At 43.5% G+C, this 25579-nt stretch overlaps 1 long non-coding RNA gene across 2 annotated transcripts in view; it reads left to right on the top strand.

Moving 5' to 3' along the window:
- LOC127189488 (uncharacterized) overlaps window positions 1-25579 on the top strand; it is a 167677-nt gene that overhangs the window by 127546 nt on the left and 14552 nt on the right. For both annotated transcript variants that reach the window (XR_007830656.1, XR_007830655.1), the window contains exon 4: window positions 22311-22353. This is a non-coding gene — a long non-coding RNA (uncharacterized LOC127189488). The remainder of the gene's footprint in view (window positions 1-22310; window positions 22354-25579) is intronic.

Raw genomic sequence — 25579 nt, 5'->3', positions numbered from 1 at the left:
CAGGGGGAGTCACATTTAAACACTCCAAGATGTCTAACAGACGAAGCAGAAAAGGAGTTAGTTTTGATAGAACAAAAACTGCAAAAGGCCTGTGTGGATAGAATTGATCCTAAACTTGCTTGCATTCTGTGTGTTTTTGCCTTCAAAACATTCTTTTTTTTTTTTTTTTTTCCTTATCAAAGTCGGATTGTTAGGGAGGTAGGCTCGTTTAATAAGTTCATAATAAAATATAAGATAACTGATAAGAAATTTGGGCCTATAGAAATTGGAATATTTAAAAGAGTAAATAAATTCCTTTTAAATCCTGATAAATAAACCTAAGGCAACACCATTATCAAGGTGATGTGTTGTTTAGGCTGTTTCCTTGGGTGGATAGAAGAAAGAGGTGGAGATGGCTCAATATTACTGAATGGAAAGAGAAGAGACCCAAGCCAGTAGCATAACTAGTTTTAGACTGTTATTTGATTATTTCTCAGCAGAGTATGTAAATAATGTGCCAATTGTAAGGAGCCATTCAGAATACATTGTAATGTTGATGGATCTCAAACGAGAAGAAGGTTCCTGCAGATTAGAAGCATAAAGTTCTTAAATGTGTTCATTTTTTTTATAACACTTCAGCTGGTATTTATAACATTCCAAGGTATAAAAATACGGGTATTTTGCTATAATTTATTAATAAGTTTCTAGAAACAGGCTAATGGCAGCTATTTGGTGGGAGGTTAGGTTGCATGATTTTGAATGCATAGCCCTGCTCCTCTGAATATCATGGAAAAACCAGATATGATTCAAGAAAAAGATAATCTGTGCAGTCTTCAATGATGCGTTAATTTTTCAACATACCGTAAGAATGTAGCCTAAAGCAAAGTTTTAAAAAAGAGCCATTGTAATTGGCTGAGCAAGACAAGAGGGGAGAACAGTTGCCTCACAGTGGCCTCCCCTTTTTGGCTATATAGCTAGGCTAATTGTAACTTCAGGTACATGATAAGTTCTTGTTACTGCTTTCACACTGTGAAAAGAGGTGTAATTTAGTGCTTTTGCCACTGCTTACTTTCTGACCCCCTGTCTATTCTCTGGAAGAATATATTTGTATTCTTACATTTTAAAAAGTGTAGATGAGAAAATGCTACGATGTTAACTGCAAGGATGCCCTTGAGGCCGAGGAACTGTATGCCCAGGTGTGCAAGGCAGTATGTTCTGAATGGATGGTAAGTCTGTACGGGAATTCTAATACGAGGTCTTTGTAAGTTGTGGTGGCTTTCTAGGATGACAAAGCTTTGTCTTCCTTCCCATCCGAACTTCCGTCACCTCAGTGCCTGTGAGGTGTTGATGGTGTGCTGTGTGGGATTCTGTAACTTCTCCCACGGGCTTTGAAGACAATGTATTTGGGGCACAGGTAAAGAGACCGGAGGTTACAGAGATGCTTTACGTGGGAAATGCCTGATTCAGATCTGTGTGCAGCTGTTGCCATGGCTCGCTCTCTTTCCTTTTCTCCTTCTCTTCATTTTCTTCTCAGCTGCTTTATTAAAATTGCCTCCCAAGGGGTGAGTATTTAGAGTATTGACGCAAATCCAGTTTTCTGACACTCTTAGCCACTGCATAGATGAGATTAAAAATGAACTCAATTAATTGATTTTAAAGATGTCTTAAAAAACAGAAAATAACAAGTATGTTGATGAGGCTGTGGGGAAATTGGAGCCCTGCTGTGTTTTTGATGGTGATTTAAAATGGCCCTTGCTACCATGGAAAAAATAATGGCATTTCCACAAAGAATGAAAATTAGAACTACATGTGACCAGGCAATGCCACCCTTGGTTAGATATACAGGATAATTGCAAATAGAACCTTAAACACCCACCCATGTTCACAGCAATATTACTTATGATAGCTAAGAGTTGGAAGTAATCTAAATATTCATTGATATATGAATGGAGAAGTAGAACATGCTCCACATGCAAAGTAGAATGAGATTATTTTGCTTTTAAAAGAATGAAATTGGGGCTGGGGAGTTGTGACAGTACAGTGCTTACCATGCTTGTGTGAGGACTTGGATTTAGATCCTCAGAGCCCACATTTAAAAACCCAGATATTCATGGCCTATGCAGTTGCTGAGGGCCGTGAGCAGGTCTGTGATCCTGATAGGGCCAAGGGTCTGGTAGATGTCTGCGACCCTTGTCACCACTGAAGCCCACGTGGAGGTCCCACAGTCTAGGCTGTTGCCTAAAGCTACATTAATGTACATGAGTACAGGAAAGCTGGCCCCACCCGTCTCCGACCACTGGCTCTCCTCAGCTGATGACTTCTGGCAGGGAAAGATGATCCTCTCTGGAGGGGCTAGCCACTTGGAATTTGACCATGTGCCAATGAATATACAGACAACACAAAATGGAATTGCTCACAGAGAAGAGGATGAACATAGAATGATGAGGTTAGCGTGATTGGGATGCATGATATGAGATTACCAAATAATCAGTTAAAAGCAAATTGGGTGTTATAGTATCCAGCTATAATCTTAGCACTAGGGAGGCAGAGACAGGATTCCCTGACAGCTATTTACTCAGTGAGCCTGGATTCATTGAGAGACCTTGTCTCAAAGAAGAAGTTGGTTGAGAGTGATAGAGGAAAACACTGATGTTGACCACTGGGTCCCCCAGTGGTGTGTGTGTGTGTGTGTGTGTGTGTGTGTGTGTGTGTGTGTGTGTGTGTGTATGTATTCATATACATATACCATACACACATAAAGAGGAAAGGAATTTTAGCACATGTATCACCATGAAGTCATTTTGCTAAATAAAAAAAAAAGTCCATCACAAAAGAACAAATAAGGTTATTGTCCATTTGGTGGAGGCCCTAGAGGTTGCCAGTGAATGATGGTTTCCTGGTGCCAGGAGTGGGAGTGGGGAGCTGTTGTGTAACAGAATTTCTGTTTGGGGTGATGGAGAAATTTGGGTGACATGATAATGTGGTTGTAATTTTGTTTGGTTGGTTTGTTGGACACATTTTCTCTATATAGCCCTGGCTTTCCTGGAACCCTATATAGACAAGGCTGGCCTGAACTCAGAGATCTACCTGCCTCGGCCTCTCTAGTGCTGGCATTAAAGCCACCACGCTACAGTGTGAGCGTTCTTAATGCATAGACTGCATATCTAAAAATATCTGAGATGGTAGATTTTGTGATGTGTATTTTGACATGCTAAAAATAATTTTAAGGATAAAAAGGATGAGATGGTTAGGTTTGAGCTCTTCTCTCTGACGTATAAAGAACAGAACCATCATGGTTTACAAGTGGAGTTATCCCAGTACCCTTCACAGATTGTTGCAACAAGTTAGGAGCGGCAGGAAGTCATTGAGACTGAGCTTTACTTCTCTAATTGTCAGTGTGATAGTTGGTCTTCATTGTCAGCTTGCAAGATTCAGAATCACCTAGAAACACCTCTGGTTGTGTGTGACAGTGTTTCATAGGGGAAACCATGGGGTGTCCAAAGTTGGTCCAGATAGAAAGAGGCTATAAACCTGACATGGTGGCACATGCCTGTAATCCCAACAATGAGGGAGGCAGAGGCAGGTGGATCTCTGTGAGTTCGAGGACAGCCTGGTCTACAAAGCATGTCCAGGACAGCCAGGGCTACACAGAAAGAACCAAAAAGTGAATGAATGAATGAAGGAAGGAAGCAAGCAAGCAGCCTTAAGAGGAGACAGCGTGTGCTTACCTTTGCTGCTCTTTTCTGAAGGAGGCATCTGTCACCACTACTTCCAGCCTTTGCTGATCTGGTATCAGACTCCAGCCTCTGTGGCCCACCACTGTGGAAAGGACGGTGTTTTGTCTTTTTTAGAATGGGCACTTAATCTGGAGACAGATTTTTGCCTTGTGTGTGTGTGTGTGTGTGTGTGTGTGTGTGTGTGTGTGTGTGTGTTATCGCTTCTGATGAAACTGCCGTTCATGGACTTGGAGAATCATGCTTTTCCTTGAAGCGTTGCAGACCGAGGAGCGCACTTCATAGGCAGCTGTGTCAATGGACTCATGCCCTTCTAGTTCCCTGGTCTTAACCATGACCCCATCATACTGAAGCAGATGGTTTGGTGGAATAGTGGAATGTTCCTTTGAAGATCAGTTACAATGCTAATGAGGTGGCAGTTCCTTGGAATGCTGGACCAAGGTGTTCTAGAAGGCTGTATGTACTCTTCGTCAGCACCCAGTATATGGTAACAGTTCCTCTTTACCCAGTCAGTGTTCCTGGATCTAGAAACGAGGAAGTCTCCAAAGACTGGGTCCTCTAGAGGAACGTATTCTAGTGCAAGTTCTCCTTGGTTGAACTTCCCACACAACCATCAGTCTAAGGATCCGTTTGCACTAGAGTGTGCAGTGCACTCACTACTTAATTGCTAGCATGTTGCTAGAAAGAGGTGACATCACTTACCATCACCCCGTTGACCTCCTGGCCAGCTTCTGCAACCTTCTGACAAGCACTCAATTCCAGCAGCTCTCCGGGGAGCTGCCTGGCTTTCAGCACCATATTGAGACTTTTGAGGGACCATTTGTGGGGGCAGAGTAGCTACTGTGTCCCCTCCTCTGCAGTTCCAGGGTGGTGGTGTCAGACTGCTTGGCCCCCCTCATGTAAGCTAGTCAAATTGATGCCCCTTTAGAGCATGCTGGGCTTTGTTTATTTTGAGCCAGGGCATTGCTATGTGGCACTGGATGGCCTGGAACTCCTTTTGTAGACCAGGCTGGCCTCAAACTCATAGACATCCTGCAGCCTCTGCCTCCCCAGTGCTGGGATTAAAGGCTTGCACTCTCTACCCGCACGCACTAGGACATGTTCTTCTAGAGAACCCTGTTTTTGGAGTCTGCATTCTCATATTGTTCAGAGTGAGAAACCGACCTCCCTGAACATTGTTGCTGGGGTAATTTCACTCTGAGTGTGCTTAGCAGCAGCTTCCTCAGCTGAAGGGGAAGAGCACAATGCAGAGATAGCTGTGGCCCCCCTTACAACAGGCAAACAGACACTATGGTTACAGTGACATCCGAAACCAAGAGGTTTGCAAGTTAAACTAAGCGGGATGAATTAATGGATCTGTTAAATGAAGGCTCTGCAACTTAATTCCCACTTTACCTTTTGGTTTACCATACCGAATTTTACTGGGTCCATTCAGCTCTGTGTGTGAAAGTTCAATCAGATAGACCTGGGAAGGCCCTGGCGTCGCTCCCAGCTTTAACAGGGCATGGGCTTTGTGCACTGCACTGCCTCAAAAGATAGGTTCCCACTTTCTTGTTAGTCCACAGTCATTGTGCAAAGTGCTAGCAATTAAGTAGTGAGTGGGCTGCACACTCTAGTGCAGATGGGTCCTTACACAGATGGCAGTGTGGGAAGGTTCAACCAAGGAGTATTGAGACCATGGAGCAGTGACTACTCACTCACATTGTGGGGAAAGGTATGAGTGGATCCAGCGTTACCCTCCCTCCTGACAGGTCAAATTTGGGAAAGTTTGCTGGAGAGCTCCAGAGCTCACTCTGATAACAGTAAGGACTTTCCAACAGAGCCAGCACGGTGGAGGTAACTAGGATAATTTCATCCCTACCACTCCTGCTCCAGTTTCTACTTGTTTCATATCTTTCTTTTTTAAACATCTCATGCAGCACTGGGAAGAGAATGCAGGCCCTTGGGTGTGTATTTTGGTTGCTCTGCCACTGAGTTCCAATCTTGGCTCTTCCTTTTAAAGTCATTTTGATTGGAAATTAGAATGGGATTTGGGAGACCAAAAAGATCCGCTTTAAGTTCATGCCTGTAGACAACAGCAATGCTAGTGACATTGAGGACCAGCTTTTGTGAGATGCTCTGCAAGCCTGTGTTACTGCTGCTCCCGGCCATAAGTGGGTGGCATCCCTGGTTTTGCTCATTGGGTAGCTCACGTGGCTTACAGTGAATGAATTCCATCCAAGTTGGTAACCTGGCTTGGGCAGCACTGGGGAGGAACTGTTACTTGTCTCCTAAATCCATAAGACCAACTGGGTAAGGGAGCTTAGAGGTTAATGAATTGTCTTTAGAGTGGGGTCTGGCAGTCATGGAGGAGCAATATAGCCTGTCTGTTCCTTCTTGGGTGTATGGCAGCATCTGTGCATTCTCACCTGGGTTGCCCTGAGTGTTGTTGAGGAAAGGGGCTAGTTGGGCATGTTTGCCATACTGTGTGCCTTGTTGCTTTTGGGGGTGGTATTTGGTGATGGCAGAGGGAGCAACGGACAGAGCATAGCATTGGTGGCAATGCACCCAGTATTTGTGATCCTGTTTAGTGAGTCCTAGGTGGCCAGTTACTGATGCAAGCAGGTTTATCTTGCCTCCGAGGCTCTTGGCTGGGGATAAAGAGCAGCCGTGTAGCCATGTGCCAGCAGATTGTTCCCTGTGACGCTTACTCCATGCAGAACAACATACTTGAGGCCACACCTGCTAGATGGCAAGAGCACTGAGGTGTTTAGAGCCGTTAAAGAAGTATTTTCACCAGCATACAATAGCAGACCTCTCGAGTGTTTCCTATGCCTGTTTCCTGGAGGCTAATGCAGGCAGGTGCCTCATCTGCTCCAATGTGGGAAAGGAAAGATGGGGGTTTTGAAGGAAGGCAGGAAGCTGCCTTGTCTGCATGATGACTGTCATGCTTGTCTCTCTGACTAGTGCCATGCATAGCATCTGTATTGAAGGAAAAGTGGCAGCCTGGGAGCTTGTGTTCTTTTATAGAAAAGACATTTCTATTTGTTTTGAAATTAGATTAAATATATGCCTCTGGCTTCAGAAAGTTTCCCAAGCAACAAGACAGAGAAAGCCCCTCTTGTCACCTCACTTGCCCTTGCCTTTCCCCAGAGAGTTTAAGTTCTAATGTGTGTGTCTGGAGCACTCTAGGTCTACATAAGCACACTGTGTGTTACATACGCACCACTCTAAGCCAGCTCTTTGCCTCTTATAATTCCTCTTGGGGGTGATTCCATTCAGTCCACATACCATTTGGGCTTTTTTTTTTTGCTGTTGGTGGTTTGGTTTTGTTTCTGAGACAGGGTCTCCCTGTGTAGCCTTGGCTGTCCTGGACTCGCTTTGTAGGCCAGGCTGGCCTCAGTGTCAAAGAGATCCTCCTGCCTCTGCCTTACCAAGTGCTGGAATCACAGGGCATGCGCCACCATGCCCAGTTTCCCCTTTGTTTTAATAGATGTACAGTTTCAACCTCTGAAAAGATAGGATCTTTTTGAACCAGTTCCATTCTGTAGATCTTAAAACTTGAGCCAGTACAGGAGGAGGAGTAACCTTGTATTTGTTGTTTCATGTTGCACTCCTGTATATGGGAGACAAGGTTTATGTCTTACGAGGTTTTATTTGGCTGGGGAAAGCTAGCGCTTGGACATCCCCTGTGTAAACAGCCTTATAGACGTTGACTAACCTGGTTCTTTTCTGCTTGTATTTGTGACAAAGTACTGATGAATCCACATCCCATAAAATTGAGGTATTTTAAGTAAATTTGAGTTGGGGTGCAGTACAGTTCAATCAGCGATTGTGCCCCCCATAAAGCACCATCTTGACTCTGGGCTGTCAGCACTTGCATGTGAGAAAGAGGAGTGTAAGTACACGCCCTCCGCTACATGTGCTGAGTGTTCCCCGTAGAGCCACTGGACAGGAAGGACTGTTGTCTTTTGCCTTCACTGTGTATCACCATTATGTATGACATTTCCCTATGTCCTTCCTAAATGTTTGGCAATCTGGTCAGAGGCACTTGTTAAGGTTAACTGATTTCTGTGTTTTATTTAGTTTCTATATTTCCCAAAGGGTTTTTGTTTGTTTGCTTGCGCATTTGTTTTTGTTTTTGAGTCAGGGTCTCAGTATGTGGCTCTGGCAGGCATGGAACACACTGAGATCCATCTGCTTTTGCTTACCAAGTGCTGGGATTAAAGGTGTGCACCATGATACCTGGCTCCCAAGTGTTTTCTTAATGGGGGGGGGGGGCAGGGAAGAAAGTTCAGAGAAACTGGCATAGATTTTTTTTTTCGTTTTCATTTTTGAAATTTACCCTTATGTTATGTGTATTTGTGTTTTGCTTGCATGTATGTCTGTGCACCATGTGTGTGCCTGATGTCTAGGAAAGCCAGAAGAGGGTATTGGATCCCTAGAACTGAAGTTATAGGCAGTTATTAGCTGCCATGTGGGTGTTAGAAATTGACCCCAAATCTCCTGAAAGAGAAGTCAGTGATCTTAACTGCTGTACCATCTCTCCAGCACCCTGTATTAATTTTGTTGTTGTTGTTGTTGTTTTGTTTGTTGCTTTAGCTATTTCAGCATTTAACATGGAGTTTGGAACCCGAGCTTTGTCATATAACCCTTTAGAATATGTGTTCTATCATAGGACTCTTCTGGAAACCTGTCTTGTACTGTGCTATTTGTGTGCTGTCTTCTTTTTTCTTCTAACAGATTGCAAAGTGGTTTTGAAAAACAGTTTGCTAAAATGAAATGTCAGCATCACCAATAGATAAGCCCTACCCCTGTTTTACTAATTGTTCTTGTCAGAGGCAATCAGAGATGGACGTAGTCACCTGAAGTGTCCAGGCTCCATACCATGGTGTGGAGAGACCATAGAGAAGTGCCCACTGATAGTAAGCCCTGGACGGATGCTAAGTGTTAGTTACTGTGCTCTGAGTCACCCTTCCTTGTAGTTCAAGATTTAAGCTGGGCTTTACAGATTTGGAAACTGATGAGGTTAAGCTGAGTCCACCAAGATCAACAACACTCGGGCTGAGAGTAGGCTTTGCTCAACCCCCATGCCACCGTCCGTTTGTCACCGTAAGACCTTCTTTTAGATCGGTAACATCATTCACACACTTTTTTTTTTTCTGAGACAGGGTTTCTCTGTGTAGCCTTAGCTGTCCTGGACTCACTTTGTAGACCAGGCTAGCCTTGGACTGACAGAGATCTACCTGCCTCTACCTCTCTGAGTGCTGGGATTACAGGCGGGTGCCACCATACCCAGCTCACATAATTTCTTTTAAAGGAACTTAAGACGTAGAATTAAATGTTTTAATCCTAGGTCATTAAAGGATACACTGCTAACAAATGGTTTGCAAACCAGATTCCTCCTTATTCCTCACAGGCATGCCTGTCCTATGCATATGAGCATGCACTTCTCTGGACCCAGCCCACTATGTCTCCTCGGGATACTAATGACTGCCACCTGGGAATGGCCTGCACACGTCCCATGGCTCTTCTGAGTTGCCATGTATACATTGCTGAATTTCAAACCCTGTCTCATCACATCACACTTCCACTGCCTTCAGAAGCACATTTTTAAATCAGCAGTAAACAAACTCCACTCCTGTTCATAATTTGGGAATACTTAGAATAGTTGTAAATGAAGATCATTTTAATCCAGAATCCCCAGTGAGGTAGCTTCTTACCTAGCTTTTTTAGTTGAATACCCAAGACTCATAGCAAAGGCTGTCGTAAGGTAAAACACACATTGGCAGAGTTATGATGGCCCCCAGCCTTTGAACTGGAGACCTGGACATCCTCCTACCACCCATTTGCTTTAGGCAATTCTGTTTGGTGTGTGTGTGTGTGTGTGTGTGTGTGTGTGTGTGTGTGTGTGTGTGTGTTTTCTTTCGAGACAGGGTTTCTTTGTATAATAAATAGCCCTGGCTGTCCTGGAACTCTGTAGCCAGGCTGACCTCGAACTCAGAGAGATCAGCCTGCCTCTGCCTCCTGAGTGCTGGGATTAAAGGCATGCACCACCATGCCTAGCTTTGTGTTTATTTTCTAATAAGTGACTTTTGACCTTCCAGAGGGAGACCTTTGGGATTTCTTAGCAGTGTTAAGGTGAACCTGGGCCCTGACAGCCTCCTCATCAGCCAAGTTTGGTACCAGTCCTTACTTAACCACCTAAAGACAATAAGGATACTGATTGAATGTGAACATACTGGCAAGAGGAATAAAGAGGTCCACTGCACCCTCTCTCCCCTCCAAGTCCATCTTTTGGGGCCTTACATTAGATTTAGGCTTAACTAGGGTACAAGGGATGTAGTCCAGGTCCAGGCCTGGTCCTGGCCAAGGCGTGCTCTGGCCCATCCCTACTGTATGAGCACCAGCCCTTCCTGCAGAGCGAGGTCTGCCAATTCATCAGAACTGTGTGACATCTCTCTCCAGGGAATAAGCTCCTTGTTCTGCTTATTGCTTCTCAGCTTTCTTCTTCTCTTTACACAAGATTCCTGGAGAAACTTTAGTTTCTTGGGGTCCATTGATTCAGTATTTGAATAGCCCAAAGGGAGACACAGGCAACTCTTGTGCCTGCCAGGACAGTTACCTGTTTTCAGAGCTGAAGAGTGAATTCATGGCTATTTTAGAAAATATTCATTGGTTTTCAAACTGGTTACTTATCTGTGATTTGGTTTTGTTTTCCCCACACAAGGGCTTGAGAATTGGGCTTCCTCAGGATTTAGGCGGATTAAAAGGCATGTTGAATTATCTTACATAACCTAATCTGACAGGCTCCTAGAACTGTTTGTCAAGAACCAAACATCATCTGATACTATTTGCTGCTGGGTTGGTTGAATGACTCCTGTGTGGGAGCATAGTTGAGGATTGCATAGAGGAACTGGTGTAGGCTTTGCCTGGTGTTTAGTCCTGGTACCCTTTCTGTGTCTTCAGTGGAAGATGAGTTTAAATGATTAAATGTTAGATTCACATGGGTATCTGGATGTGCTAGTTTGAGTGAAAATGACCTCTCTAGGCCCATAGGGAGTGGCACAATGCGGAGGTGTGGCCTTGTTGGAGTAGGTGTGGCCTTGTTGGAGGAAGTGTGTCACAGGGGTTGGGCTTTGAGGTTTCAGAAGTTCAATCCAGGCCCAGTGTCATTCTTGATGCCTGCCCATCCAGATATAGAACTCTTAGCTACCTCTCCAGCACCTTGTCTGCCACCATGCTTCCTGCCTTGATAATGATGGACTAAACCTCTGAACCTGTAAGCCAGCCTCAATTAAATTTTCCCTTATAAGAGTTGCTGTGGTCATGGTATCTCTTCACAGCAATAGAAACCTGAACTAAGGGACTGGACAGCTGTTATGAGACTTTATAGGAACAAGGTTAGAAGTTCCCTCTGGTAAACAGGCCCTCTCTCCCTTAGCAAACAGGTGAGTGCACTGCCATGCTTTTGGGACCCAGCAGCTACCTATGTCATCACCTGCCACCACTAGGTGGACCAGGTGTGTATTGCAGATAAAATGACCCCCAGCCACTTCAGATCTTTCTCTGTCCGTGTGTGTGTGTGTGTGTGTGTGTGTGTATCTGTCTGTCTGTCTTCTTCCATGTTTCTCTCTCTGCCCTCTGTGCCTTCTCTCTTGTTCTCTCTCACTGTCTGCCTGTCTGCCTTTCTCTCTCCTTCATGTCACAGCCTTTCACTTTCCCCTGCCCCCAATAAACCTCTTACATTCAACTTGGTGTAATTTCTCAGGAATACACCTTGGCATGAGCCCGCCAAAGGTACCCGATCCCTCACTCGCATTTTTACCCTATCACTCTCTTCCTAGCAGTGTCAGCAAGTATAATACATTTGAACAGACAAACAAAACAAAACAACCCTTGCACATACTGAAAGAAAAAATCCAGCTCAGGTAATTTGGTATCTGGACAGTTATGTGTCCAATACATTGTTACAGAAACAAACTGTTTGGAGTTTTACTTTAACATGAGTCTCCCAAGGGACCAAATTTATTGTTGCTTTAGTCACACAAATTTCCGCCCCTGTGACAAAGAGTGAGAGAATGAAGTATCCTTGGGGCTGAGGATAATCTAACTCGGTCAGAGAATGCTTCCCAGCACATAGCAGACGTTGGGTTCAAGCCTTAGCCCCTCTTGGGCAGTTCCCAGTGTCCTCAGATTCTCTTTGCTTGTGAGGTCTCATTGATTGTCAACTCTGCCCTACTGGATTTTCTCTATATCATGTCTAAAAAAGGCAAATTCAAGGGCTGGAGAGAAAGCCTGGTCAGTAAACTGCCTGATGTTCAAACATGACCTCAGTTTGCCTTCTAAGCCCACACCAGGAACCCTAGGGCTGTGCTGGGACTTGAGTGGACAGGCAGCTCTCCGGAGCATCTGCAGTTTTTCAGCTCCAGGTTCAGTGAGAAACCCTATCTCCAAAAGGAAGGGAGAAAGTAAAAGAGGAAGACATCTGACAGAAACCTCTGTCCTCCAAATGTGCATGTGGGAATGTGCGTGTGTGCACGTGCACTTGCGCGCGCGCACACACACACACACATACACACACACACACACACACCCCCCACACTTCTGTTTCTACAAACGAGGCAGTAATTGTTAGTTGTTTAAAAAAAAAAAGCAGCAGCAGTATATACACTCAAATATACCTCTGCTCTATGGCTCAGGATGGGCGTGTTGTCTGTGGATCTTTGCAGGAGATTAAGAATGTAGCTTGCTTAACTACAATTAATATCGATGCTATTTCTCTGCTGCCATCCTCTCCCTTCACCTGAATTGCAAGGATCGGGTTTTCAAATAGCACAGGCCATTTCTGCATAATTTGATGGAGTATAGTTGACCACTTGCTAAGAACTAGAGTAAATCCTTTTCTAGATGTTACAGTGAAGTAAATTTTAAAATGGACCATGTGGTTTAATTAAAAATTGCCCCGATGGGCTCATATATTTGAATGCTTAGGCATTAGAGAGTGGAACTATTTGAAAGGATTACAAGGACTAGAAGGTGTGACCTTGTTGGAGTGGGTGTGGTCTCGTTGGAGGTTTCAAAGCCCATTCTAGGTCCAAGTATGTCTCTCTGCTCATGTGCCGATCAGGATGTAGCTCTCAACCATTTCTCTAGCACCCTATCTGCCCGCTGCCATGACAGTAATGGACTAAGGCCTCCGAAACGAAACTTATAAACAACCTCCTAATTAACTGCTTTCTTTTTCATGACTTGCCGTGGTCATGACATTCAAATGACATGTTAAATGACATTTAAAGACATAAGGGATTGTGAAAAACAAAGATTCACTTGGGAAGATGAACAAATTAAAGAGCCCATAACCCCGAGTCTTAGCTTAAGAGCACTGATGTGAGCTTTGGGTTTAATTAGAGCTAGGGGCAAGAGGAATTCGTGAACAGTTCTGCTCAGGGTGTGGTCCGCTTGGCAATTGTCTGAACTCTGGTTCTGTAAGGTGCTCTTAAGATGTGCTCATTGCAGTCTCTCTACGAAAGGATTAGTCTGTTTTCTACAAGGTGACCAGTCCTGCTTCCAGAGCCGCCCTTGACTGAGGTCTCACAGTCAGGGATGATTGCTCTCTTCTGTGGTAGGGAGGTGTCTGTCACTCAAGGCTCTGGCATTCTCCATCCCAGAGGATGGCAAGAGGAAAGGTGAAGGACAGTGGTCTGTCTCTGGGTTTTCAGCCAAAGTGAAGGAGATGCCAGACATAAAATAGGGGCACAGAAGTCAAGGCTCAAGTGGAGTTACTGCTTTTTCAGTAAAAGCCACTTCTGAGAGTCTGTTTCAATTGTATTCCCTTTAGGTAATGTGGAAATTACAGGAGAATTTGAGGAACTAGAAAACAATACACCCTGCTATGTTTGAGGTTATTTTTCTTCCAGGGATCTCTAGCAGACAAATTTTATTCACAGTGTTGTGGGAAAGAATCACTGAGAACTCTCACACAGCCTCGCTGATTCTGACGATCCCAGAGCTTGCTCTACTTAACTGTTTAGGCATTCGAAGAATGCCAGAGTCTCTCATGCCCATTTTCAAGTCTTGGGACAGTTTTCCCTGACACTTAAATATATTTTTGAGTAATTTCATTCATGAATAACTGTAGAGTTAGGGTCTGAGTTAACTGCTCTTTTATTTTGCCTTGAAGCCTGAGCAAGAAGAGTGTCCAGGATAAATCTGTGGATTCCTGTTGTCATGTATTGTGACCTTGTCCTTGACCCCACAAAACTACTATAGTTGAAACTACCATAGCCAAGGCTATAGCAGCATTCCGACTTAGATATTTCTGTTAATAATCAAATAAGATTCTATTAACTTACTAGTTTCTTTGAGAGGGAGAGAGAGACCGACAGAGACAGACAGACAGAGACAGAGAGGGGAGCAGGACACTGAGTACATTTATATTTTTAGTGGGAAAAAATTAAATACTATGAAAAATTCGTTATCTACAAATAATTAAAATGAGATTGTCTCTGAGATGAGTCATTTTAAGAACTTGTATAGCCAAATCTTTTAGTTGTAACTATGAGGTCAATTGGAAGAGAGTCTGACCATGTGGCAGCCACAAACTAGCGACTGTTCTCCAGGTGTGAATGCTGCTTGTGTGTCCCTGCGTTTGGCAAGAGTATTGATATATCAAAGCCTGGCTGTATGGAGATAACCAGCAGAATTTTGAGTCCTTCACAGATAACACCTAATTTTATAAGTGAGTTACCTGAAGCACAAAGGAGAGACATTGAAAATAATAGAGCTGCATTTTAAAAAAAAAACGTGACCTAGGCAATGTAAGGCAATTCTTCCAGTTAGTCTAAAAGACAACAGCTGCAATAGTCATTCTTTCCATAAAAAATTGATATCGTGATCTATGTACTTTTGGTATTTTCTTGGTTGCAGAAATCATGCTGTGTTTTACCTCGAGAAAAGAGGAGGAAATAAAGAACAGAGTGGGGCTGGTTGATTTCTGTGTACACTTGGCCAGTGACATGAAGTGTTCCTCTTGAGCCGGGCGTGGTGGCACACACCTGTAGTCCCAGCACTTGGAGAGGCAGAGGCAGTCGGATCGCTTTGAGTTTGAGGCCAGCCACAGCTACACAGAGAAACCCTTTCTCAAAAAACAAACAAACAAGCAATCCCCCAAAACAAAACATAAAAACAACAAAACCAAATCAAAACCCCAAAGTGTCCTCCTTGACCCTTTCATCACGAGTCTATTCTTGTAGATTTACTTGTGTTTGCTTTGTCTCATTGGTGGGGTCCGTCACTTTATGTCATAAATACAGACTGTGGCTCTTGGCCAGTTCATAAATGACTCTCGTTGAGTCAAGAGTTTTTTTGTGTTGTTTTATTTTGTTTTTGGCTCAGTCAGCTGTGTCTGTGCAGAGATGGCATCTGGCCCCAAGGGTAGAGCAGAATTCCCCAGGAAGAATAGATGAAGGCATAGCCTGCAGGCTACTGGAAGAAGTGAGCTGATTTTTGTTTACAACTGTTTTCTTAATCTGCCTTGGGAATGAATTTTACACACACCCACACACTTTCATAGAGAGGCACTTGCACAGGTGGCAGTGCCCAGGATCAAGCCTGAAAGTGTGTGCTCTGGGCCTGAGATAATCCCAGCCATTTGATCTTGTCGGGGCAAACTGGAATTATTAGTTCATCTTACATTTTTATTTGTTCGCTATTTTTGCCTCTTTAAGGAACACAAATAGTCTGTGTGTGTGTGTGTGTGTGTGTGTGTGTGTGTGTGTGTGTATTTGTGTGTATTGGCACAGCTTGTTATGGTTTGATAGTTCATGTGGAATTTTCTTTTGAAGCTGTTACTTCAAAGTATTTCAAAAGTACTTTAAATTACCAACTTCTCATTGTTCTTTTAATCTCTGGTAAATACCTATTCTTCTGTGTATCTTAAAAGAGCTTGGCTTCAAAAGGCAAGGTTCAGCCAGACACAGTGGCGCAGGCCTGTAATCCCAGCACTTGGGGAGACAGAGGCAGGTGAGTTAGAGGCCAACCTGGTCTACAAAAAAAGTCCAGGACAGCCAAGGCTACACAGAGAAACCCTGTCTCAAGGAAAAACAAAAAACAAAAAACAAACAAACAAAAAACCAAACTCAAAGCAACAATAACGACAAACCCCCAGAACTAAAAGGCAAGGGTCATAGATTTGTTTCTAAGACAGTTGTTAAGTTGTTGGACTATATATGGGCTATTTATAACTTGTGTTCATGGAACTTTCTTGAGAGGGAAATAGTGTCACTAATTTCAAATGGAAGCTACTTAGAATATCATAGTTAAGAGTTGATGTAGAAAATGAGAAGAATTAATAGTTTTTAATACTTTTTTGTTTAAAGACAGCGATAAAATTGAAGGCATTAATATTCAGATATAATATGGAGGTAATTAATTACCTAAATTTAAATTTTACTTGGTACAAGTATAATAGTTTGATTAAAAGTAACTGAGACCAAATAAGATCAAGTAGGTAATTTCTCCATCATGGTAGTTATTTCCATTACATTTGCGAGGCCAGAAAGAAGAGAGATGGCGGTATAGGGACCTGGAAGGGCAGTTACATAGCAGGACGATTTTTGCAATGCTGGTGGTTTCACCAGTGAACTGAGAAGCTTGGCTTGGTTTAGCATAACTGGCAGCAGAGAACCACACAGACACTGACCAGGTGCCGACCAGAGTCTGTTGCATTTTAAACACAGAGGCAGTGTTATTATTGCACTCAAGAAACTGCAACGGTTATTTGGGCACTCCTGTGGGTAGGGACTTAAAGGCAATTCAAAGTGCTCCCATTAAATTGGAGGTGTGGCATGTTGCTGAGGTCATTCCAGCAAGAGATGGTATTGAACATTAATCCAGCTTGTAAATTTCTCAATGAAAGCTATAGGAACCAGAGGCGTATTTGGGCCATCAAAGGGTACCATTGAGATTGAGGTTTGTCTTTCTGGAAAGGCCGGCGTTGATTTAAAAAAAAAAAAAAGCCTCTTTGAGGTTATAGACAGAAGTTCCAAGAAAACAGCCAAACACATGTAAAAACTTTTACGAGGCCAATGACTGATTAGAATTTTTCAGTTCTGGAGCCAAATGACCTTGGGCTCTCTGTACTTGGGTCAAACTTAAATGTTTGACCAGACTCCTTGTGATGATTAGGCAGATTTTTGGGAATACACCAAGAGACCACTAGCTCCGTCTGTGACTGATTGCTTTTTGTTCTCTCGCAGTTACGACTTCAGAACATGGTATTTGGGGTTGCCTGATTTCATTTTCCTGGGCATGGTTATACATATTTGTTCTAGAACCTGAGACCCATCATTTCTTGGTTCCAAGAAGATTCTGTTTTGTGTCCCATAAATAGTAGTTCCCCTCAGTGAATAGTAAAAGAGTGCTTGGCCTCTTCGGCTTAGCTCATGGCTTCAGAATAGGCCTCTAACAGGGATGAGTTGTATTTGCTGATGTTTTATTTACATTGGCGGTGACATCTCTGTGTAACTTTACTTTTTGCCCAGTGACATGATGAAGTGCCTCTTCTTTCTTGGAACTAGGTCACTCTTCACTCTTGCTGAAGAGGAGTGCTCCGAGGTCACGCTCCGAACTGCACCGTTTCCAGCTTTTTGTCACTCAGTAACATTTACTTCACCCTTTCCTGGAGTACAGTTGTTTTGACTCTTTACTTAAGCTTTCCGCCCCCCTCTCTCTGGAATCCCCACCACCCTTGACCTCGGCACCCCAAATCTTCTCCTTCATCTCCTTTATTTTAACAGATGACAATTTGTAACTCTGCTCTCCTCCTAGTGCACCTCTGCTCTCAGCTGTTCTTTTTTTGAGGAAAGAAAGCCAGTTTCCAAGGCGAGCTGAGAAGGGCTCAACCACCAGAGTATTTGATGAAAGTTTGTATTTTCTTTTACATGCCAGGAGAGCCCCTCAGAGAAGAGCGTACTCTCTGTTGCCTGAGAAGCTTGGCATTCTGGGAAGTCCTGCAAGAGTCAAGAAAGCGTGGGAGAACACACCCAGTTCATGCCTTGCCTGCTTTCTTGGTTAGTCTGGAATAGCCGAGACCATGCACTGAAGGGGAGATGAAGGCACTCCGTGAGGGCACCCGGAAGATCTCCCCGTGAAGAGGGCTGGCACCAGCTGTAGGAACCGGCAGCCGGGAAGCCTGGCGTGACGCTAGAGCAGTGGTTCTCAAGCTGTGGGTCGTGACCCCCTTGGCGTTGCATATTAGCTAACCTGCAGAGCAGATATGTACATTACCCATTCATAATAGTAGCAAAACTGCAGCTATGAAGTAGCAATGAAATAATTTTATAGCTAGGAGTCACTGCAACATGAAGAACCCTGTTAGAGGGTCATCGTGTTAGGAAGGTTGAGAACCACTGTTCTGGAAGGAGACCGTACCTTTCAGCACCTTAGGAGTGATGGCAAAGGCTGTAGAGGCTATTCCTCACCTAGCAGAGAGAAGGAGCGGGTGGCCTGGTTAAGCTGTCTTCATTGGGGTGCTAGGCGTTAAAGGAAGAGAACAATAACTTTGTATTCTTTAACGCTAAAGTCCTAATTTTCAAAATGTACTGTTTGTAAGAAAGCCTTTTCGGTTTTTTCTAATAAAGTGCTGTCTTAGTGGGAAAGTGTATTTAAATTGTTCTTGTGCTATAACTGGTCTCTAATTACACATCGTCTCCCTCCAAGAACGAATAACTGAACTATAATTGCCTTGCATCAGGCTTCAGGACAAAGCATGCTCGCTGCAGTCCCGGCATCATCTGTGCTTGCCACATAATGGCGACAGAATGGCACTATGTCTCAGTGTTGCTTCTGAGTAGCCGCTGCCTGTCCACCAACTGACCAAACGGCCAGCCAATCAGATTGCCAGCCTGTAAAGAAACCTGGGCATTTTCTGATGAATGTGGCTTCAAAAGGGCTGGCCCTGCAAATGTTGGATGGGAGACTGCTGGTGTCTTACAAAGTCCTGTGAGCATTGCTTTTCTCCTTCCTCAGCTGTAGCTCTTAAGTCCACTCCTTTCTGCTCTTGGATCTTTTCCCACTCCAGTGTGTTTTTCTTGGAAGCAAATCACCACTAGTAACCACAGAGGTGGTTAAACATTTCCATACCAGGATTCTGATGAATGCTCCTCCCTGCCGCACCCCCCCCCCATCTTCTGCATTTACAACAGTTTCTAACTTACCTTAAAAAAGAAAGAAGACTGTATTTTTTCAAATTATAGTTAAATTTTCTCTTCACTTTCTTCCTTCTAACCCTTCTCATACATGCTCTCCGTCCATGCTGTCTCTTTGTTTACACACACACACACACACACACACACACACACACACACACACACACACACATACCAAGAACCCACAGTTCATTCTGTGTGGTGTTATTTGTATGTATATGGTCTCAGGACTGACCACTTAGTGTTGGATGACCAGTTACAGGGTTGTTCCTTGGGAAGACTGTTTTTCCTGTTCTCAACAGTCCCCAAATGTCTGTAATTCTTTTTCTAGGCTTGAGGCCTCATGAGCCCTCCCTTCCATGTTAGTCTGTCTATTGGTGTCACTGTTGTTCAGGTCTTAACTTGGTCTTTTTTAACTGAATCCTAATTCAATGTTTAAGTTCATGGCTGCAAGGATAGTTGAGGACTTATACTTTGTAGATATTTGTCCATACATGTCTGTGTAGTTTGTTACCTTGCTTGTCTAGTCCCAGAAAGATCTTGTGTCTTCACAGAACACCTCCACTGCAAAAGCACGCCTGAGGCTTTGACCTCTGGCTTCTCTATCCTGTGTACTCCCACACAAGGCAGCTTCCCATGGTGCGCCCACTGCCTTCACAGTTCACCTCCTTTATTAGGAGTGCTCCCAAGCCTCCTTTAGTTTCCTGTCCCCAGGCTCCTTGCTAACAAGACACTTCAGCTGTCTCATGGGAGGAAGGGACATCCACACCTCTTCTCGAAATCAGAGTCCAAATAACTTGGAACTAGAAGACATGAGTGTTGCTGAATGGCTTCAGACAGACCCAGGGGTTCTTATCAGTATGCTGGAGCTGTTATGGTCAGTGCTATAGCCCAAGTGGTTCAGCAAACTTGATTTGGGATGCTTTCTCCTCTCTCCTGGTGTAACACTGGAGAAGCTACGCAGCCTCTTGAGTGGTCCACATTTGATTAGGGTGTGGTTTCTAGGCCCCTTTCAGCACCCCAGCCCATTCTTGCAGGGATTGAAGGCAAGGACATGTTACATCTGACAGTCCGTGATTGTAGTTAAGGTCCAGTTTTAGATACGTCATCGAGGATGCAGGAGAACCCACTAAAACTTGCATCTCGGTTACCTCACATGCTGTCTTCTAAAAAGCAGCTGTTTGGTTTTTCCCCTCAAATGGCATAATAGAAACTTCCCTTTTTGAACTATGTTCCTGTTTTGACCCTGCGTTTTGAAATTACTATTATAAAAAGGAAATACACACAGAGGCCTGGCATGTTCTTGTTGCTGGGGTTCTTCAGCATCTGCCCGTGAGGGACACTATGCCCTTCCTCTGCCTTTTGTTACAAAGTGGATGTAATAGTGGACAAGAGTAATAAGGCCACTTAGCCGGTGTCAGATAGAGAAGGGTTGGGATGGAGAGGTTTGTGGTTTTTTTTTTTTTTTTTTTTTTTTTTTTTTTTTTAAAGTTCTTCTCTGGGGTACAGAGTGGAAAGTCCTCGCTTCACTGAGATGGCCATTGGATTTGTTGGTAACTTGTACAAGTGTGGATTCTCAATGATGTTTCTTCTGATTTCAGTGACTCTTAGGCAGGAACAACAGATCCTATATACAGTCACATGGCTTTGTTCCTGTGGACACTTGTCCTCTGTTTATAGCATCTGCTGTGGGACTCTTGGTTTGTGTGAACTGGAAGGAGCCAAACCAAACCATTCATTGCTCTGGGAATTGGAAGGCCACTTGGGGAGGGGCATTAGTAACTTGGTCTAGCCTTCACCACATACCACTTAGGTGGTCTTTACTGTAGAGTCATCTGTTTACCTGTAGAAAGGAAAGCAGAGCAGTCTCCTTTGTTCCTCCTTCCTCATTCTGTGTGTGTTATCATCTTCAGCTTGGTCTCGGTGTGTTATCTTCAGCAGTAGAGTCTTGCTTAATAATCGGAGGGTCTTTTCCCTGCTAGTCTATCAGGAAGAGCTTTCCTGTCCTGTAGCTTCTGGAGACCTTGCCGTTGATCACCCACTAGCTAAAGCGCTTTCATCACCATCATGGCAGTGTCTTCCTGAGTAGTACTCACCCCCAGACAACTACCATTTGCTCTTTTTGTCCTTAATGTTTTATTTTGGTCCAGTTATAGGGATTCTCATCCTCAGACACTCTCTGAATAATCATGATCCTAAGTAACTTTGCCTCCAGGCAGGGTGAATGTGTTCTGTGCAAAATTAGTTGGCTTTTTAAAGTACTCTGTTTCTATGTATGAGGATAATTCAAATGTGTATTAATTTTAAAATGTGATTTATTTAATATATTTATTTTGAGAACAGGTTTCAACTTGTAGGTCAGGAGTTCACTCTGTTGTCCAGGTTGGCCTCACACTTAACAGTTCTTCCTACTTAATTTCATAGTGTTGGATTAAAAATAAGCATATGCCATTGTGCCTGGCTGCCTCCCCCCCCCATATATTAAGTGTACTTACCCATTTTTCTGAAATGCTTTGATTCATATGCATGTATCTCATATTTAATTACTCACACATACATGTTGAAAGGATCATGCTGTATTTAGTTGACACAATCTCTGATGAAATGGGATAAGGAAGCATACCTGAGCTTTTTTTCTCAGGGGGATCATTTCTGTGTGCAGGTTCTTTGATTGAGCGTGCGTGCGCGTGCGCGCGCGCGCACACACACACACACACACACACACCTCTGTATGTCCCTTACCAACCCCACTTAGCTATAGTTGACTGTATTGTAGTAAAAAAGAAAATATAAACATCTTGCTACTACCCCTTTTATGCCAGAGTTCTAATCCTTATGAAGTGAAAAATGTGCTCGCTCCCTGTATCCATTTCTATAGTATGTTAGCAGTTAATCTGAATGAAAGAAGGATTCTTTATAAGGTAAAAGATTGGAAATCTGAGGATATGCCCTTAGATGGCGTGGCACTGACACAGGCTTGCTCTGCTTATTTGCCCAATGAACATTTATTCTTCAATGGACATACAACAAGGAGGAGTAATGACCAATGGGCAGATAGGAGGGGTAGTAATGACCAATGGGCAGGTTGGAGGGGTAGTAATGACCAATGGGCAGGTCGGAGGGGTAGTAATGACCAATGGGCAGGTAGGAGGGGTAGTAATGACCAATGGGCAGATAGGAGGGGTAGTAATGACCAATGGGCAGGTCGGAGGGGTAGTAATGACCAATGGGCAGGTCGGAGGGGTAGTAATGACCAATGGGCAGATAGGAGGGGTAGTAATGACCAATGGGCAGATAGGGATAGTAATGACCAGTGAACTGATAGGAGGGGCAGAAATTGCCTTTTTTTTTTTCTTATAAGCAGCTCATTATATGAAGAATGTACTTTAATTTGCTTATTTTTTCCTAGACTGGAAGGAAGACTGATGAAGAAAAGTAACAGCATGATTGAGGTAAATGGATATTTAGTTATTTTATGCTCTAGTGATTTCCTGTTTTCTGTGAAATCTAAAGAAATGATCATGGCCGATGAGCATATATAAAGATTGTACAGAGTAAGCAGTCAAATATGCATTCCACTTATTTAGTTGTATATGTATATTTAACAAGCACTTATATTTATTCAAAATAAAACGTAAGTACTAAGAGGAGCCCAGAATAATTTTCTCCCTAGTATTTAATGACATAAATTATACCAGAATTTTCACTCTAGCATTTGGTTTTCAGAGTGCTGACTAATCTTCACATAGCATGGTGTAGCGTGGCAGTTGCTTGCCGTCCATACCCTTTGGACTTTTTGTACAGTGCTAGCACCTGAAGCTTGAGTCCAGAGTGCAAGTTATTGTTTGTATAATACGATACAGGATAGTTGCTGGCTTCATTCTTCGTGATAAGCATTGAGGACCTCCATTTGGAACAGTTTGTCTAACTGCTTTTGTGAGCTCAATATTTTTTATGCCTTGTTTTCCTTGTTCATTTTATTTTTGAAGTAGTTGCATGCACGCTGGTGTCTTAGCTGGGGTCACTGTTGTTTTGGTGAAACACCAAGGCTGTCTGGGATTGGGCGGCATGCGTGTGAAGTAGACTGTACTCTGTCATCTGGAACTGGCACTGCACGCTGCCTCCTCCTTTGAAGCTGAATTTAAAATCATCTGTTTAATTCTTGAGGAATTTTAATCTTCAACTTTACTTTAAAAAATATTTGCTAACTCCTATTTCAGAGGGTCTTACTTCATGTCATATTATGATCAAATATCAATATTTTCAACTTTTACCATTTCATCATTTTGCTGAGATTATTGTTATGAGACCTTATTAAAAATATATTCTATTTCTGACACAGGCTCTCTGCTGTGGTGTCTGGTGTCAATTTTACTATCATCCTGTCCTTTCCAGTGCAAACCTAGTGAAGCTGATACCGGAAAAGAAACAATGAGATTTTTCTAGAAATGTTATGTAGTTCACAAACTAGTTTCAGCAGTTGAACCCTTTCTAGTGAACCCCTGGTACTGAGGGCTCAGCAGGGCCCTGGGGTGCATCCCCAGCACTGTGGATATAACCACCTGCAAAACAAGACATGCACGCAGATGCCACACATCGGCTCCGGGATTGTTGGCTCTCGAGAAGCCGTCAAGGATTCAGACTCGGAACTCAGGCACATGGCGTCCATTCTGTGCTTTAAAACTTAGAGAGCTCATGATTTTAAAAGTATACATGTTTAGGCTTTAGGAGTATAGCAGTAGCTGTCCATCCTGACAAATACTTTGAAAACTCTTTTCCCCTCCTATCCCTGGTACTGGGAACGGAACCATGCCAGGCAAGTTCAGTACCGCAGGCAACACCCCCAGCCCCACTGATAAATATTTTAATTCTGTACTAAAATACCGGAATTAGGTGTGGCTGCTCAGGGAAAGAGAGCAATCTGAGGCTTGTGAGACGATGCACCTGGCCTGAGATCATGCGGTTAGAAGGAGAAGGAGCCCAAACTTGCTGTTAGGTCTCTCTGATTTCACAGCCTGGCTAACTTGACCGCACTGACCACACACAGCAGTTACATTAAGGAGGCAGCCACAGGGGAGAATGGCCTTACATTTCACACCCACACAAGGCATTCTGAAGCTGTGGTGACTGCCTTCTCCTTGGAGAAGGGGGTGTTTTTTTATCTAGGCCTGCTGCTTTCTCCCAGCACGGATGTATCTGGTTTCAGCTGGAAGGTGTGTCTGTGATGGTGGGTGTAGGCTTTCCCAGTGTAGGCTTCTCTGGATGGCAGTAGCAATCAGGTCAGCTTCCTTTCGTGGTTGCATTAAATAGCAGGTTGGGACTAGAATTTGACCACGCCATCCCACGGTGAAGGACAGTTGTGGCATCATCTGAGAATTTTCACTCGTATACTTGTCATTGGTGACAGTAAAATGTCCCTCCTCCTCTCCCTTCCCACTCCCCTGTTTTGTATTACTAATAAATTTTTTTTAATTTTTATTTTAGATAGGCTATACTTCCCTGGTGCCATGATTAGAGGCACGACCCATAAAGCTCGACGTTTTGCTCTTAATCGTATTCTATGTAGAAAATTTGCTGTACAGTTTTTAAAGAAATTTAAAAACTGTGGTGGTCCACACCTTTTAATCCCAGCGCTCAGGGGACAGAGGCAGGTGGATCTCTTGATTTTGAGGCTAGCCTGGCCTATATAATGAGTTCCAGGACAGCCAGGACTACATAAAGCTACGTTTTCTCAAAACAAACAAACAGAATGAAATAAAAAGAAAATTAGAAACCACCACTGAGAAGTTGCTACCGGTAATATTTTAGTGTGGAAGCTTCCATTCCGATTCCCATGAATAGATATGCTTTGAGAAATAAGATACAAAATTTAAATCGTAAGCCTTTCATACTTCATTTTACCCAATACAGCGCATGTATTTCTGCCGTGCGCCTAAATACCTTTCATAATGTGCTTTCAGTGGCATGAAGTCTTCTGTGTGGATAGGAGCATGAATGAGTCGGCCCTGGTGCTAGGTAGATTTGATCCTCATTCACTTGAGGCCATGATGGCAAGAGGTGTGTAGAGGGAGAGCTGCGGACTTGCCACTATTCTTCATGTGTCTTTAAGCTAGCTGACAATGATTGTTAATGATGGTAAGAAAACCAGTCTTCAGTCTCATGCTCTGTCACACAGTGTGATAGCCTCCCTTGCATGTCCCTGTGTAAACACCATGCAAGAACACAACAGTCTTTTTTTTTTTAACTAGAGTATTTTGGAACCACTGTTTTCTTTCTTTGAGGTGGGCAGCCTGCCTATGACAAGTACCTGAAACCTCTCATATCTCCTTTTCAAATGGTTTAGGCTTCTAGTTCACTGTGCTAGTTAATAAAAACTTTACACATCCTCCTTTGTTGGCTAAATATTTCACATAGGCTAGCTCTGGTTAGGTCAGTGGGCCTCACTGGGCCAAGGAAGCCTCAGACCTTATGAGAGTTCCTGTTGTAGGCCTTGGCTAAGACACAGAGGTCAGCACTCACAATTGGCAGGAAGACTCAGCTTAGTGGGAGAAAGAGTGAGCTCCATAATTAAGTAAAATACCTGTGTGCTATATCTAATAAGGACAGGCAGGGGAGGGGGGAGTGGTATGTACTTGTGTGCGCATGCGTGTGTCAACTCATATGAAGGAGGGAGGCCCT

Source organism: Acomys russatus, chromosome 5 (assembly GCF_903995435.1).
Source record: "Acomys russatus chromosome 5, mAcoRus1.1, whole genome shotgun sequence".
Taxonomy (NCBI): Eukaryota; Metazoa; Chordata; class Mammalia; order Rodentia; family Muridae; genus Acomys; species Acomys russatus.
The sequence above is the reverse complement of the archived record's forward strand: the minus strand, read 5'-3'. Positions and strand labels throughout refer to the sequence as shown.